The 18,607-nt window shown below is 42.9% G+C and overlaps 1 protein-coding gene across 6 annotated transcripts in view; it reads left to right on the forward strand.

Annotated features, from left to right (window-relative positions):
• Positions 1 to 18,607, forward strand: part of msi2a (musashi RNA-binding protein 2a) — a 325,090-nt gene that overhangs the window by 227,229 nt on the left and 79,254 nt on the right. The gene's annotated exons all lie outside the window — the stretch shown is intronic.

The following is an 18,607-nucleotide window of genomic DNA, read 5'->3' on the forward strand; positions in this document are numbered from 1 at the left end:
ATGAATTAGTGTTTCGTTTCACCGAATGTGTGTTTTTGTGTTTCGTTAAAATGGCTTGTCCCTGACCCAGTCAATATGCACGGCTGGCCTGACGAGTACAACGCACCAAGATCATTGTCTCTCATTTAAAGCTAAAACAAATGCTCAGATACTTACGCTAATTGGTCAAAACAATCACAGTCCCACAGGAACTAGCCAGTCAACCTCATTATACAGAAGACTCAAGGCCAACTTATAATAATGCTCCAAATGATATGGAGAGAGTACTTGTTTTTAAGTCTGACTGATTATGAGCGTGTTGATTTGGCACATTCTGAGACACTTTAAGACCCTGACCATGGTTCTTGCTCTTCTGCATCACTCGGGCTCTCTAGTGAGCGGACAATTGCCCCTTTTCCACCAAAGCAGTTCCAGGGCTGGTTCGGGGCCAGTGCTTAGTTTGGAACCGGGTTTTCTGTTTCCACTGACAAAGAACTGGCTCTGGGGCCAGAAAAACCGGTTCCAGGCTAGCACCAACTCTCTGCTGGGCCAGAGGGAAGAACCGCTTACGTCAGCGGGGGAGGGGGCGGAGTTGTTAAGACCAACAACAATCGCAAGACTGCGAAAGGTCGTTATTTTTAAGCACCGAGAAGCAGCAGCTGTACAAATGCGAAGTCATCCGTTGTTGCTGCTGCTTCTTCTCCGCGTTGTTGTTGTTACTTCGATATTTGTGCCAAGGTTTATGCAAACGCAGCGACGTAACTGACGTATACAGCGACATAATGATGTGGCTCCCCTTAGCACCACGAGCTATGGAAAAGCAAACTGGTTCTCAGCTGGCTCGCAAGTTGAACGAGTTGTGAACCAGCACCAGCCCCGAACCAGCCCTGGAACTGATTTGGTGGAGAAGGGGTAAATGAGAGAGAGAGAGAGAGAGAGAGAGAGATGCAGTCAGGGAACGGAACAAAATGAACAAAGGAGTAAATAAAGCAGCCATGATTCGGTGCTGAGCTCTTCAGCATGGCTAATTCATGTTGGCTGGGGCCCAGGTGCCATGATTAAAGTGTGTGTGAAGAGCGATGGCAGCAGCACTGCTGCAAACACATTCACATGGGATCACACAGCCAATTAAGCTGCACTTAAAGGATAAAAATGAAAGCTGGATGCTTTGAACATGCTCACAGGTGAGCCAGAGAGTGAGAGAGAGATTTAAAGGCTGGTTGGTCAGAGGCCTTTTTATTCTTAATTATGTGTAAACAGTAATTGCTCCAGTGTGTCCTGGACTGCTCTTATTCCCCACAATGCATCAGGGCCCATAGTGTTAAATGGCGTTACGTCCATCTGTGTCCGTCTACGAGCAATCCTCAAGCACACCAGCGTTTCTTGCCTTCAATTATGATCTGTGTGAAAATAAAGGAAGCAGTCGGCCTTACAAGTGTTTTGGCTCACTCATTAAGCGCCATCTTCTAGAAGCGTAGATGCCACAGCCGCAAAGTGCCAACATCAATGTTCTTCATTATGGGCGAATTGATCCGGTACCTCGCTTTTAAAACACTGCCCGCAAGCACACTCATAAATAGGAGAGTGCCTAATTAAGCTTAATCAATGCTTCTTTATGGCCTGGGTGCGTGCGTTTCGATCCGTTAACCAGCTGGTCCTCGGCGCTCATTCTGCACTGTTGCGCTCCTCGGGGTTTTCGCTGGCGGAGGTTTTACACGAGCACTGCTGAAATCCTAATGCAATTATAGAATGGACAGGCGATGGAGAAAACTGGAAGAAGGATCATTTCTTTTAATTACAGAATACAACGTGCGTGCCGCTATTCGGTTTTTATGTTGTAGAACATTTTATCACAGTTTACATTTATTATCTCAGTGTTTTAAAAGAGTTTCAAGTTGCAGAAACTAAACTTGCACATTAGAATGTTTGTGATACCAAATTAGGTGGTTTATTAAATATACAGTGGTGCTTGACTTAAAAAAAATAAATAAATAAATAAATAAATTTTCTGGACAACCAGGAAAAACTATCTGTGGCCTGATATTCTAATAAGAACGCTTGATTGGAATTGACTAATCCGAATCGACCCCTCTGACACAGAAGAGAAGATTGAGAGTCAGGATTGTTTACTCACAAGGTGAACTTTCACGTGCTAGTTTGAGTTTGCATTCCCTCACCAGGCCGTTCAGACTCTCAGGATGTTTCTCAATGTCGAGGAACTATCTTTAATGGCTGCGTTTCAAGGATGCCACGTCATTGAATCCCGCCAACTGTTCTGATATCTAGAATCCTTCAAATTCTGCCAACGAGTATAGGAGGAGTCCTTCGTTCAGAGAATTTTCAAGGATGCATGTGTGTATCCTCTGCATTCCTAAAGCGCCCACAGTCCTGTGCGCATGTACAAGACTTTTCAGTGACGCGCACCTGCCTGGCCTCTGAAGGACCCCACTTGGAAGGACTCATCCAACCAAGGAAGCATCCACGAGATTGTGAAACGCCCAAAGACACCACCCAAGTCGGATCTGTGTGGGAGCGATGAGTGACATCAGCCTTGTGATTAGTGAGGATATGGATTAGGATCACCTACTTTTACCTGGAAAGAGGAAAAAACTTGTCTAGAAATTAATTCAGAGTGCATCCAGTGATGGGCTTGGGGGGGGTTTAAAAACGACAGTGGTTTTTGTACCGTCTGTTCTTCATTTTTTCCAATCGTGTGTCAGCTCTGGTTCAGCATCTGGTCAGGGGGAAGAAATGTTGTTGGAAAACACCAGAACAGCAGATGAGAGGGAGCAGTGTACTTTTCCTCTGAAACGGCATGGCGGTGTATTGGATAACCGATTATCGGCACATCGTGTTCTTTTTTTTTTCGCCTTTCTTTGACTCTTGTCCCGTGTTTCTTTCTCCAGCTCTTTTACACTGTCCCTTCTTCACCATGTCTTCTCATGCCCTGATCCAGAGTCCATGTGTTCCCCTGCCATGCCTCCATCCCACACTCCCATCCAGCTCTCATTTATTATTCATTATCTCTCGTTCAAATCCGAATTTCATCGCAAAATGAAAAATGGTAATTAAGTCGGGATGAGAATGGTATCTGTATCGAGGCTCTCAGGCGGCACAAAAGGTGCATATCTGCCACGGAGCTTTCCCAATTCCAGCTTAGAAATTGAGCCAAGTCCTCTGTGTTCCCTGAGGTGGCCAACCCCCCAGGTATTGTCCATTTCAGCCATCAAAAACTGACGGAGTTCAAAATCTCATTTGCGCTCTGACCATTTAATCATTCCTGACCGTGTAAGAAAACTTATAATATTATTACTTCAAGTTAATTAGGTACTCCTACCTTATACCTACACACGTAGGACAGTTTTATTATGTCCACCTGCAGTTAAGGTACCCTTTTTTTCTCTTTTTTTTTTTTTTAAGATATATAATAATAGATAATAAATGACTTCATATCACAGCTGTTAAATTCTGGATTCTGACAAGACAGAAGGTGCTGATTAATTTTCTACATCATGGCTCAGATAATAGCTTCAATCACAGGGACTTGTACAGCAGACGCTCCATACAATCGAAGATTAATAACAAATGCAAAAAAGTGACTTATTTAACAAAGAAAAGCATAATATCAGGGAAGGAGTCTCCAGTCACAGTGCTGTGGAACAGACAGGAAATGTCACACTTTCTGGTTCCAGTTGCATTTTTTTTTTTATCAGTAACTTGGAGAGAGAAAATGAGCGGCTTGTGATGGAACGACTGTTTACAGCTTGGAAAACCAGAAATAATAATAATAAAAAAAAACACCACCCCAGTTGTTGATTATTTTTCAATAACAGCATGTCCCCGGAGTCCTGATGTGGTTTCAGTCCTCTCTACGCTCTCCATCAGTGGAAGTGTATCACCATATGGATGAGTTTGTGCTAATTATCCTCTGTACTTCATCAGTCTTGTTTCTGGCCACAGCGCTGCTGCACGCCGGATAGTTTTGTCTGTTTGTTTCAAACATTCAGGCATGCTTTGGAAGAGGACAGCTGTCTCGTCTTGTCCTGCCGATTCTCTCTCTATATTTGCCTTTGTTCGTTTCTCAGTGAGAACAAAGATGGACATCTTGGCTAAACAATAAGGGGACGTCTAGATTTATCCCAAACTGGCTGGTCCTGATGTGTCTCATGAGGAAGCGGAGATGTCCATTGTGGCTGTATACAAGACGTCACACTTAATATGGACCATATAAGGATCATCACAGACCAGGACTGACCTGCATGAGAATGGACCAATAACAGCGCCTTATTATGGGCCAATTTAAGTGCAGCCAGGCGGCCCGGTAATGGACGGTGCTCACTGGCATTCCGTCTTTCTCTTCCTGTTTTTGTATCTCATGATCAGCGGTAAGGAGCGTTCGTATTGGCTGTGGAAAAGAGCATCTGGGAGCCGTGCTCGCTCAAATGAGGTGTGTGTGTGTGAGAGAGAGAGAGACTAAGTAGGACAGAGAAATTGATGGCCCTTCGCTGTTTGCTGACCTACATACAGACACAGACAAAATAGTTCTTTCTGCACTCACACCAAGAGACTGCTCTACTCTCTCTCTCTCTCTCTCTCTCTCTCTCTCTCTCTCTCTCTCTCTCTCTCACACACACACACGAAAAAAACACAAGATGGCTTGCATGCTATAAACCTACATCTGTGAGTCTTTAGTCTGAGTTGTGCACATAGAAAGCATGTACAGGGAGCTGAACATTGCTGGAGACCATGCAATACACACACTGTATAATATATATTAGTGTATTAACCTCGCTCAGACCCTCAGCTCACCAGTATTAGAAAAATATATATATTTGCATGGCAGGCACACACTGGATGCCAGACTCCAGCACCACCTGTTTCCCCCCTGTCTGTCTGTGTCTCTGTGTCTCTCTCTCTCTCTGTCTGTTTCTCTCTCTCTCTCTGTCTGTTTCTCTCTGTCTGTGTTTCCATCTCTCTCTGTGTCTCTCTCTGTCTCTCTCTCTCTGTCTGTCTCTGTTTCTCTCTCTCTCTCTCTCTCTCTCTCTCTCTCCCCCTCCCCTGACTGATGTGCTCGTATGTTCTGTGCTGTGCGTGTCTGTGCATGTGAGCGTGAGGAGACAAAGCCGCAGGGATGCATGTTGACAAACAGGTGTGTAGTCAGGAACACTCGCACGCGCTGCATCCGTTTTACTCGCACATGGTCTACACGTCTTCCTCGTCCTGAAGAAGCACACAGTCTTCTAGTCGCCTGTTACTCGGGGACACTAATGCTTAGCTGTTTTATTCAAACCGTGAGCTCGGTTTCCTACCAAACCTCCTTCATGTGAAGACAGGTGGAAACGAGCCATTTTATCCTGATATATTTTGTTTGTTTAGTGTTTAATTATTGAACCTGATTGACTCATTCGTGTTATTTACAGGGTTTTTACACCAATTTGTTCCCCTCAGAATAATTATTTAGCTGTTAAAATATTATGTCATCTTTCTTTGGAAGAAAAAAAAAACAAACAATATTTATGATATGACCTTTGTGCCAGTGAGTCCCAGTGGAAGCTAACTATGTCGTACTCAACCCTCTGTGTGGTGGTGTGTTCTCCCCCCAGTTTGGTCATTTACCAGTTCCCACCCACCAGTCACTAACACATAATTCTTCCTTTTTGAGTGCTTCCCCCCCATACATCAGCTTGACTGGGAAACGCACACGTGCACACACTTGCTTATTTACAGCATTCTGTATCTCCTGTAATTGGTAGATTATTTCTGTAAGGAAGGCCCTCAGTGCTGTAAATGTCACTCAGCCTGTGCAAAACAGTGACCCACTAATCTGAATTCAGCCTGCTGGCAAATGAACTGAGATTTATGTTGAGGAAACTAAAACTCTCTCTCTCTCACACACACACACACACACACACACACACACACACACACACACACACACACACGTCTGCTAGCCTGGTGTTTGTGTGTGATGGTGGCTGACTGATGGCTGTCTTTCTAACACTCTCATCAGCTCTGTGGCCTTTGTGCTTCCTGTATAATTAGGGACAGAGCCGGCTGTGTGTGTGTGTGTGTAATTACATCAGCCTGACTTGGAGAAAAAGACAGAAGCAGAGATGGAGGGATGAGATTGGACTTGTTGCTCTTTCTTGTGGCAGAGAATTTTGTCTTGTAAGAATGGATTATGCCACTTTCTTGTGTGTGTGTGTGTGTGTGTGTGTGTGTGTGTGTGTGTGTGTGTGTGTGTGTAAGTAAGGCGGAGCTGTCAGGAGTGCAGTTACAGTGGTGCTTGAAAGTTTGTGAACCCTTTAGAATTTTCTATATTTCTGCATAAATATGACCTAAAACATCATCAGATTTTCACACAAGTCCTAAAAGTAGATAAAGAGAACCCAGTTAAACAAATGAGACAAAAATATTATACTTGGTCATTTATTTATTGAGCAAAATGATCCAATATTACATACCTGTGAGTGGCAAAAGTATGTGAACCTCTAGGATAAGCAGTTAATTTGAAGGTGAAATTAGAGTCAGGTGATTTCAATCAATGGGATGAAAATCAGGTGTGAGTGGGCACCCTGTTTTATTTAAAGAACAGGGATCTATCAAAGTCTGAGCTTCACAACACATGTTTGTGGAAGTGTATCATGGCACGAACAAAGGAGATTTCTGAGGACCTCAGAAAAAGCGTTGTTGATGCTCATCAGGCTGGAAAAGGTTACAAAACCATCTCTAAAGAGTTTGGACTCCACCAATCCACAGTCAGACAGATTGTGTACAAATGGAGGAAATTCAAGACCATTGTTACTGTCCCCAGGAGTGGTCCACCAACAAAGATCACTCCGAGAGCAGAGCGTGTAATAGTCAGCGAGGTCACAAAGGACCCCAGAGTAACTTCTAAGCAACTGAAGGCCTCTCTCACATTGGCTAATATGAGTCCACCATCAGGAGAACACTGAACAACAATGGTGTGCATGGCAGGGTTGCAAGGAGAAAGCCACTGCTCTCCAAAAAGAACATTGCTGCTCGTCTGCAGTTTGCTAAAGATCACGTGGACAAGCCAGAAAGCTATTGGAAAAATGTTTTGTGGACGATAAGACCAAAATAGAATTTTTTTGGTTTAAATGAGAAGTGTTCTGTTTGGAGAAAGGAAAACACTGCATTCCAGCATAAGAACCTTATCCCATCTGTGAAACATGGTGGTGGTAGTATCATGGTTTGGGCCTGTTTTGCTGCATCTGGGCCAGGACGGCTTGCCATCATTGATGAAACAATGAATTCTGAATTATACCAGCGAATTTGAAAGGAAAATGTCAGGACATCTGTCCATGAACTGAGTCTCAAGAGAAGGTAGGTCATGCAGCAAGACAACGACCCTCAGCGCACAAGTCGTTCTACCAAAGAATGGTTAAAGAAGAATAAAGTTAATGTTTTGGAATGGCCAAGTCAAAGTCCTGACCTTAATCCAATGGAAATGTTGTGGAAGGACCTGAAGCGAGCAGTTCACGTGAAGAAACCCACCAACATCCCAGAGCTGAAGCTGTTCTGTACGGAGGAATGGGCTAAAATTCCTCCAAGCCGGTGTGCAGGACTGATCAACAGTTACCGCAAACGTTTAGTTGCAGTTATTGCTGCACAAGGGGGTCACACCAGATACTGAAAGCAAAGGGTCACATAATTTTGCCACTCACAGATATGTAATATTGGATCATTTTCCTCAATAAATAAATGACCAAGTATAATATTTTTGTCTCATTTGTTTAACTGGGTTCTCTTTATCTACTTTTAGGACTCGTGTGAAAATCTGATGAAGTTTTCGGTCATATTTATGCAGAAATATAGAAAATTCTAAAGGGTGCACAAACTTTCAAGCACCACTGTATGTTGTGCCCTTATGTGCATGTCTATTTTGTTGTCTACTGTCTTAGTGGGTGTATTTGTAAGACTGATTCAGTTTGTAGTGATGTGAATGTCTTAATGGTTTGTCTGATGTGTAAACACTTTTCTGTTCTGTTACTGTTTGTTTGTTTTTATTGTTTTTAACAACCTGACTTTTACAAAAGTTGGTCACATGGGTTTGCAAACATCATACTTAAGGACTGCAGTTGAAAATTAGTCTGTTGGCGAACACTGGCACATTTACAGTTCTGTTGATTAATGTGCAATGTCCTTTTAAATAAATAAATGAAATGAAAAAATGAGGCGGCATGGTGGTGTAGTGGTTAGCGCTGTCGCCTCACAGCAAGAAGGTCCTGGGTTCGAGCCCTGGGGCCGGCGAGGGCCTTTCTGTGTGGAGTTTGCATGTTCTCCCCGTGTCCGCGTGGGTTTCCTCCGGGTGCTCCGGTTTCCCCCACAGTCCAAAGACATGCAGGTTAGGTTAACTGGTGACTCTAAATTGGCCGTAGGTGTGAATGTGAGTGTGAATGGTTGTCTGTGTCTATGTGTCGGCCCTGTGATGACCTGGCGACTTGTCCAGGGTGTACCCCGCCTTTCACCCGTAGTCAGCTGGGATAGGCTCCAGCTTGCCTGCGACCCTGTAGAAGGATAAAGCGGCTAGAGATAATGAGAATGAGAGATGAAAAAATGAAACTGAGTGTGTGCGCGCATGCGTGCATCTTTTCGTGATTAGCAAGACTGCATGCAAAGAGTCATCTGTTATTTAAAGGCAACGAAAGCCTGCAGTGCTTACACTTGGAGCATATTGACAAGCGTCTTTTCCAGCATGTGCTTTTAATTGCTGAAAAAAGAGCAAGAGACTGTTCATGTTGTGGGTTAAGTCTGACCAGAAGTAATGGCAATGTTCTCTCTCTCTCTCACTCACTCTCACACACAGAGCAGAGACAGCTGACTGAGCCCGTCTATTTTCACAAATCCAGGCTTGCATTCACATGTTTGTTCATTCATTCATTCATTTTTTTTCTTTTTTTTAATCCAAAACCATTTATACGTGATGCAGAAATTCAGTCCAAGGAAGAAGCACAAGTTTAGAGCGCTAATACACAGGAGTGTTCCAAAGCAAGCTGTCAAAATACAAATAAGTGTTTTTACTCTCGCACTAATCATCCAGTTTGATTTCACCGGATTATGCGAGTGTTCATGCAGAGGGAATTTCCTCAAGTTAGATCAACATTTTAAGGATTTTTTTTAAAGTGCCACTTAAAATGGCATTCAGACAAATTAAAGGACTCAGACTTGCTATGATCAGCAGCGTACTGCAATATGTGTTTATCAGTCGGCATATCAGACGCTCACTGGCTGTGCTGTGAAAAATCTGTCATTGCTTAACTCTGTCGTGAATACGATCATTAAAAAGCTTATAATCTCTACTTTCTAAAGAAGTTCAGTACTTTGGGAGTAACGGCAGGTTGAAGTCGGTACAACAGAGTAAAAACTCTGCTCATATGATGTCAGGAAACTGCCAGTGCTTTTTGTGTCACAGGAAAGCGGTCAGGCTCTCTGTCTTTCTCTCCTGCTCGGTTTCTGATTGGATTACTCGTGAATATCAATCAGATAACTTTTATAGGGATGTTCTCTCACTCTCACTGTTTCTGATGAAGGATTCAGCAAAATTTTCCATCAACTAGTTTTGATGTTATGAGTCACAGGAGACTTTGAAGTGAGTTTTCATAGCTTTACCTACTTATTTATTCAAATCAAACTGATCCCTGTAAATAAATAACTATATTAGAGTATAATTGGAGTTGATGAAAAAACATCGAGATCTTAGCGGTCGGAATGAGATTTTAGAAAACCGGAAGTCAGAAATGCGAGTGTCGATTTCAATCCAGTTAATGTGAATTGTTTATTGGATGTGGCTCACACAGTTTTTTCGAGGTTAACCTTGGAAGCTTTGAATATTATCATTTATATTTTTTAATATAAACATTAGTAGGCCCTACTTTTGAGAAATACAAACCTACAGAGCACAAAGAGGGTATTAAAAATAATCTCTTATTACTTTTTTTGAGTCTACCAATTTAACATTTTTGCCTAATTAGCATAGCTAATACTAATTTGCATAATTTGTTGTTACTAATTTTTCAAAATTTGTATTCAGTATACAACCATCTATGTGCCTGCCAATTTCCGTGTAAATATCTTGAAAAAATAGAAAAGTTATTAAGAAAAAACATTTGATCTCATTGGTTAATGAGGCCCATTTTGGACCATATGATCCTCATCCAGAATATTACGTCTGTTTAATAAAAATTAAGCCTCCTTTTTTTTCCCCTTCAATCTTTGATTTGTAATAGCTCAAGAACTGATAAATGTGTTTTAATTCTGTAAAAAGTATGTTGTTCTGCAGTCAATTCTGAATTCAGTGAGAGCAGTTTCAAGCAATTTAGATTGAATTTGAATTTTCACCTGATATGCCAACTATCAGATTAAATTATTTATCACACCTAGGTTTGAACCTTTTAGCCCAACATCTGTGAGTGAGTGAGAGAGATTATATGTATTTAGCTATTGTTGGCAACACAGATTCCTTTACTTACTCTCATTTTAATAAAATAAAAGCATGGCCGGGTGGTGCTGATGTATCGCGGCTGTTCCTCGAAATTTCACATGCAGCACTTTAATTGGACGACGACGACTTCTTGTCAGCGTTTTGGTGCAAATGGGGTGGTTTGTTCTTCCTTTGTTCGCCGCCAAATTAAGCATTATTAATTTATTAATTGTCTTATTTAATTATTTATGTTTATACGGCAATTAGCTTGCTCATGAAGTTCCTTTTCCACATGTTTCTCTTTTCTCGCCTGTCTCCTGTGTGAGCAGGACAGATCAGTGCTGTCCCTCCCCCCACAATCCCCATGTCTGCCCAGGACCTGGTATCGCCCTCGTCATTGGTCTACGCTGAGGCGTGCCACATGCACACCTCTCTGCAGTTGGCTGAGAAGAGGGCGGGTACAGAATAATAAACTGTAGCTCCAGGCAGTAGAGGTTCAGTGATACAAGAATGAACCACAGAGAGAGAGCTGGGGTCAGAGGTCAAACAGGAGAGCGCTTTACCCCTACAGGGGGAGGGGCTGTTCTCTCAGGGCTGTTCTCTCTCTCTCTCTCTCTCTCTCTCTCTCTCTCTCTCTTTTTCCCCCGCCGTTGTTCCTGCTGCTGCCTCAGCGCTCGCTCATTAGCTGCTCGGCTTTACTGCAAGGGGGGAAGTAGGGCAGAGATCATTAGCGATTTGGAGGGAGTGATTTGTTTTGTTCTACAAGTTGTTTTGCACGATTTCTTTGTAGTGGGAATGAGGGATCTTTTTTTTTTTAAACTTCCTATTCCCGTTAGTTTTAACATTTAATGTTGTCATTAATCAGACGTGGCACTTTCTCCTGCGTCTGCAAGACTGTAGACCTCAGTCTCGCTGAGGAGTGCCACTTCTGTCATGCATCCATGGTGTACAAGCTCGCTTCCGTGTGTGTGTGTGTGTACCTGAGCTCATGTTGCTAGTGAGGGTAGCCTGAGGGCGAATGTGTGTGAGTCAGCAGGCTTTGGAATGGGGACATGCTGATGTATGGTTTTAGGAGGAGATAAGATCAGCAGAGGACACACATTTGCACAACCAAAATAACACACGAGCCCTTGTGACTTTGTCTTTCCAGGCGTGTGTGTGTGTGTGTGTGTGTGTGAGAGAGAGAGAGAGAGAGAGAGAGATATGGATATGGGTCTGTCTCAGAAACTGGGTACTGTGGGGGTACCCCACTAAATATACTCAGTCAATAAACTATACGGTTTTGAATGGTGATGTTGGTTTTAATTTGAAATAAAATGATGAAAGAAATAATACAGATAAAACTAAATCTTTGATGTGAATACTCTATTCAGAATTTGGCAAAAATTCTGCAAATTTGTGGAAAAATGGCGGCTTGATCTGGGACATGATAAATGGTCGACTACATCGCGTTCCCTTAAAAAGGTTGTAGTCCACTGAAAAGTCTACAGTTATCACTAATTGTATTTTAAGTTGTAACTTTATACACCTAAGGATTGGTGCGCTCACAGAATAATCATAACCTTCTGCGATTTTGTTTTTTAAAACGAAAGCTGAAAGTTAGGTATAGAATATGTTTCTTACAGAATATGTTACGATGGTAGCTGGTCTTGTATGAATTTCTGTGCTATAAAATGAGTTGTGGTCTATTTTTTACCGTAGCGTGTTATTTGTGTGCGGGGAAGGGCACACATTAACAATTTGCATATGTAGAATGGAATTTTCCACTCCAACAGTTAGAAGTTGATTGTGCTTCCATTTGCGGTCTTTCAGTTACGCGAGCGATCTGTTCGGACGTTATCACTGAAAAGGTGAGTTTTGACAGTTTTATTTTGTTTTAGTCTTGCAGTATAAGGCAACAGAATGTTTCTTTTTCATCTTACTTTCGTATTTCGTAGTGTTTGTGTATTTTTGGCCAATATTTTGCAACCATGGTCAATTTAGATCGAACTTTTGGATAGAATCTACGGCCAGTCATTTTGCCCCGCCCCCACCTCGCGCTCCGTCCGGTGCGGTAGTGATGTCCCAATGCTCGCACACCGCAGCAGAGACCCGCGCGACCTTCAGCCGGTACAGTCGCTGTTCTTTTACCAGCGCCGTTATTCTCATATTTCCGGTGTGTTCTTGATTTTTCCATTGTGTCCTATTTCGCCATATCAAATACCCAAAATGTATCATATTATTCATATTTAAGTGAATAATCAATTCAGTCATCATAACTTGGCATTTTTAACCCAACCAATCAAAAAGAAGAAATTTATTCAATATTTTCACTCCTCTGTGAAGGAGGGGCTTTAATTCTTCATGATGTAGTTATTTTATATGGAAATCAATTTTACAAAAGCATTTGAATTGTAATCAAGAAATTTTCCACAGTGGAGGCCAGATAAAGCAAGATGCTATCTTTATTCTTATTAAACATGACAAACATTGAGTGTTAGGTAAATGCAAAACAAATAGTAAAATTAGAAAATGTATTTTTTGACCACAATGTCCCAAATGAGAGACCAGTTTCTGAGATGGACCCACATACAAAATACGACTACATTATTCTGAATGAGTGTTGTAAGCAGACACAAATGCTCTACAAAAATAATCTTTGAGTGGGATTTAAACCTGTATTGAGAGGACATTATGAACTGGAGTGATGTAGCAGAGTCTGAGGAACTGTCTGAGTCCAAATTCATCCACCATGCAGATGGAGCAGACATGTTCTACGGTACCTCTGTGGGTTTTTCTTTGGTGGTCAGGTTCGTGGGGGTGGGGTGGGGTGGGGGATACTGTCCCTTCTAGACTACTGTCCCTAATCAGAGTTCCATACACAGTGGATGTCATAAAAATTGTGCAGTGCACAAAGTGAGTGGAGAAACTGGACATTTTGGGACATTGATTCCACAGAGGTCCAAAGTTCAGTGTGTCTTCTTTCTGTCCAAAAGCTGTTGGTTGTTTTCCAGAAAATAATTAACTTCCATAATATCTGCTGTCTCATAAGTCTTTCATTAGTTTGTGCTAGCGTGCTACGTTCGCGCACCAGTCAGTATCCACGGACCTTAATTTTGGACATGCGGTGTAAATAATATGTCCATGTCTTTTATCCTCCTTGAGCATTTTTCTTGCTGGACACTGCATCCATTCATGTCCCACCAACTGTTTCTCTGTATTGAAAAGGTGTGTATGCTGGTGAGTGTGAATTCTGTGCACACTCCTCACTCTGACAGAAGTTAAACCTGTCTTCGGCGTCATCCCAACGGCCTCCGTCATGCACTTGTGTAAAATACTTTGAAAGAACTGGAAGAGGACATTAGCTTGCAGAAGCATTTCCACTCATTTATAACTCCCTAAAGGAAAGCTGTAGGAGTTGAAGCTTTCAGACGGAGGCTGACAGTTTGAACATTTAACTGTGCTAACTTTCTCCCTTTACACTTCCTCCGTTGACTTGTGGAAATTAGGGTCTCCTTGGAAGTCTCACGGAGCCTCTTGATTTGTTCTGCCTTAAATACATTAAACTGCTTTTTAAGAAAAGGTCACTTGGCATTTCATCAATTTAGCATTTAAATGGCATTTTTTGTGTTGCTCTGAGGGGAGAAAGGGATTCGAGCATTAGAGACCCTGGCTGAGTGGGAGGGAGAGAGATGTGCTGCAGGGGGTGTGGAGACGCACGCTGCTTGCACCTGGCTAATAAGTGTGAGATACAACTCCATCATCCGTGACGGCCGGCCGACTGGTGCGAACACCTATTATCGGGCGTGCGATTGCAGAATCGGTGTGTTGTCGTAAAAGCCGATTGTTTAAGATTGAGAGAAAGTTGGAGAGCGTGGAAGAGAAAGTGAAAGGTGTTGCTGCTGCTCCCCTGAGGGCTGGGAAGGAGAATGGTGTGGCCGTTTCTTTATAACACGAGGGAGGCAATTGCGTCTACCATCTGTTGTTCTCAAGGGGGCATGGCGAAGGTATGAGGGAAAGCTCTGTGGATTCAGGAAATGAAGTAGGTGACCACAGTAGTGTGGGCAGTCATTAATTGGGTTGAGTTTCAGTAAGAACCCCCACGCTGCAAAACTATCTGCCCTCCTGGATATTATGGAGTGTGTGTGTGGTCCAAGGATGAAAAGGCAGAAAGTAAGCAAAGGCATATGTGGTGCATTGTGCGGTTTAATTCCCTCATCTGTTCCAGCAGCAATGTTCACCATCCATAACTGTAACATAGACGTCAGGCTCCATGTTCACTGGATCCCTCAACATCTGCCATAGCAGGGTTAGTTGGGTACATGTGAGAATACGGAAGCTGAAACGCTGCATGGATATGCAAGGCATGTTGGTCTTTTTGGATTTCTGTCTTGTACTTGGTAAACATGATGACCCTGTGTTTGAGGGGTTCTTATCTCAGCACTGCTCCGCTTGTGGCAGTAGTGGTACTACACTATGGCACTGATCCTGACAGTGAGACTCTGGCAAGGCCAGATGTGTGCTCACCCCTCTCTTACAGTGCATCACCCTCCTCCTGGGCTTCACCACTGACGGCGAACTCACGACGACTGCTTTTGTCGGATCTCAGAAGTGGCACTTGCAAGGTCACCCTGACACTTTTTCAGGCATGTTGACCAGTCCACGAGTTTCTCCCAAATCCTGCCTTTCCAGAAACCTCCCGCACCCTCCAGAAGCGAGACTTTGGTGTGGAAAATATCTCAGCTGGCTGTTCTTGCCTGAACCCACCGTTAAGTCACACCTACGAGACCGGAGGTGTATTTCAAAGGAGGCAATTACTTGCAGGAAAGCTGCCGCTACTTTCTGAGCCTCATTGCTCATATACCTTGCTTATTCCTCTCTGTAGCCCAATTAGTTCTCTTTTTTCCTTCTCAAAGAAGAGGTGTACTAAAGTAGCTCCTGGTCAGAGCAAGCTTTTATTTCACAGATTACAGCTCCCCTTGCCAGGCCTAATTTCCTTGGTTAACAGTAAATAATGAGAGGAAAAGATGAACGGGGGTGAGTGAACAACTTGAATCTGCGTGGGGGGGTTGATGAGCTCTGGATGTTTTCCCGAGTGTCTGCGTCAAACGCTAGTTCCTTCAAACCGACTTTGCACAAGACGCCCGTGTGGTGTTTGTGCAAGAAGGCGGGAAAGAATGATTCTATCCTCACACTATGACGTTGATGGCAGCCTTCTGCAGCACCTGTGTGCGTCGTCTCAGCGAGGTGCGACACCCTGTGAAAGCAGGCGTCCCATGAAGCAACCTCATGAGCTCTATTCACGAGCCCATCCTCCTCTCTTCTGGGATGAGAGAATGGTTCTAACACGCACTACACACTCACACTGCAAACATTGTGAATATTTCCCCCCATTTATTCCCTCTGTAGCTCACTGCAATGGGGCCTGTTTCCCATGAGGTTTGGAAAAATATATTTCAATCACAACAGTGTGGATTTCCATTAAATATCTGTTTATTTAGTTCATCATTTTGCTACATAGTTTGGCAAATAAAAAAATGAATGTCAGCGTGTTAAATATCAACGAGATGGTTAATGATAGCGTAGCTCATTTTGGCCCCGTCTAGTCCAGAAGGAATGATCTAAAGTGGGCCACCTCGCACAACAAATGTTGCAAGCTATATACAAGCTCTATACAGAAGCTATATCTACCCTAGGAATACCGACCTATTTACCAGAAAGAATCCAAAATGGCGAGGAATTGACCAAGAAGCAGCCATTTTTGTTGAACTGCTCATTAAGGCTTAATTAGCCCATAACTTCATTAATAATTGTAATTAAGCAAATCTGGGTAGAAGTTATATGCACCCTAGGTACCCCTACCTTAATGCCAGAAAGAATCAAAATTGGTGAAGAATTGAAGAAGTGATTTGTGTGGAAACTGCTCCTTAGGGATTGATTAATTACTCCATATCTTCATTATTAATTGCAATTATGCAAATTTTGAGTAGAAGCTATATGCACCCCAGGCAGACCTACCTTCCTGGCAAAAAGAATAAAAATTGGTGAAGAGCTGAGAGAAAAGAAACTATTTTCATGAAACGTGGACGACGGACGGACAACACATGATGGCATAAACTCATCACCTGTCGGCCGGATGAGCTAATAATTGATGCCAACCATGTACTTGTCTCATTAATGGACTTGAAGCATTCTCCATTGGCCTTGACTGATGGTGAGAGTTCCACCCGAGTCCAATGGAGTGCGTGTGAGTTTGTGGAAGGAGGCAGGGCTTCCAGGTGGTGTTGGTTATCATTATTATAGAGTTCTGTAAACTCCCACAAATAATCAGTCCGGGTTGACGCATCGATTGACTCGTCTCCTGTTTCACTGGGGAGAAAGAAGGCACTTTTGGACCAGAGAAACTTCTTCCTAATTCGTAGAATATTTGGAGCAAGGTGGTCTTATTTATGTGTCTGAACTGCAGCAACTGAGAACCATTATAGTTCTTAGAACGCTGTTTTGAGGGACTTTTTTAGCTCCTACTTCAGGGTAGGTACTCTCCCAGCACAAGAGGAACCATGAGTGATGTGTGTACTGTGATTGGTCAAACATGAGGAAATGCAGCACCACCAACCACCAATTTTAAATATCCGTGTAAAATGTTAGCCATGTAAACAACAACTCTTAACAATAGCGTTAAAGAACTCGATCGAAAAACAAAGACCGATGGACTGACGGTGAAGTCCAGGCTTTATTTAGCGTATATGTGACTGAGGAAATGCAGCACAATTTTGATGCGTCTAAGTGGAATATAAGAATCTTCACTAGCATTTCTTGCTAACGTCATGCGAGAAAGCTGGCTTACGTCACTTCAGAGTTCCTACTGGTGGTACAAACAGAAAAATGTCCTTGAAGGTATGTAGTTCTCGACGGAACTCCCCAATGGGTAGTTCCTCTTCAGTAAGTCCAGAGAACCTTTTGGTGTGAAGGGCCTCAACAAAAACTGCTCTTTTGGTGTGTGTCTGAGTGATGACACGTATGAGGTCAGGTAAGATGGAGTAAATGTCTCTGGACGTTGTTAGCGTTACTGAGGGTGGTGGTGGTGGTCGTTCTGCGTTGTGCATTCAGTCCTTAAAGCCCATGTGCCCTCTTATCAGCCCTGCTGTCTCTTATCTTCCCGTATCCATGGTGTGTTTGTGTTGTGGAGTCCACAGCCCTCTGTCTTCCCTATCCGCACTTGACCTGTGACCCCACTTCTCTCCTCCTGGGGCAGTTGAGGTTCATGGGCTAGAGGTTGGCTTCAAGTGTACATCTTGGCTGCAGTTTCCTTTTTTTAAACTGTTAGCTCTGATTAGGATTTGACTCGGGGAAAGCCCTGCAGACCGAGTGTTTTAAAAGGACCTTGTTAGTCGGACTCGTGTGGAGAAACGAAGCATGTTGAACGTTGTGCTTTTGGATTGTGTTTGGCGTCAGATCTCAGCTAACATGCATGATTTAGTCAATATGGTAATGTGAAATGCATTGTGGAGGAAAACAACTTGTATAATGTATTTAATGTAGAGATGCATAAGCATGGCTTGTATGCTGTAATGCACACGCATCCATCTGTCAGCAGAAGCCTGGGCTTCGACTCTCTTTTCATGTGGCTTTCTTTTGTGCATGTCACTTGTCTCTATAACACAGCTGCTCTTGAATATAGAGATATGATGCTCATGGTGATGAAGTGTGTGTGTGTGTGAGAGCGGCACTCATGAGCATGTGCGATAGCAGGTACTACCGAACATTTCGACCGGAATAAACAGACAGCAAAGCACCGGTTTGCCATTCATCGCAGCTTGTTTTCTTTTGTGTTCCCACAGTAAGCCCCCTCTTAACACTTGGCAATGGCAAGTAATTTCCCCTTTTGAGACTCAGCTATACAGATAGAAAATTGCTTTTTGTGTATCGCCATCAGAGTCTAATGCAAAAAAGGATTGCAGATGCCTGATGAATTCCGGCAGCTCTTCTTTTTTTTTTTTTTTTGTCTTTTTTAGGACCAGCAGGAGAGGGTTAAGCTTTTATTTAATAAATATGAAGAAAAAGAATCCCATGGTCAGTGACACATTTCAGATATTGGCTGCTCCCGTATTACCATAAAAACGAGAGCTTGTTATACAGTGAAATTTCAATGAAGGGAACACAAAATGCATTTAATGAAATTCAGATGCTGGAGAGCGGGTTTCC

Source organism: Neoarius graeffei, chromosome 25 (genome assembly GCF_027579695.1).
Source record: "Neoarius graeffei isolate fNeoGra1 chromosome 25, fNeoGra1.pri, whole genome shotgun sequence".
NCBI classification, from domain to species: Eukaryota; Metazoa; Chordata; class Actinopteri; order Siluriformes; family Ariidae; genus Neoarius; species Neoarius graeffei.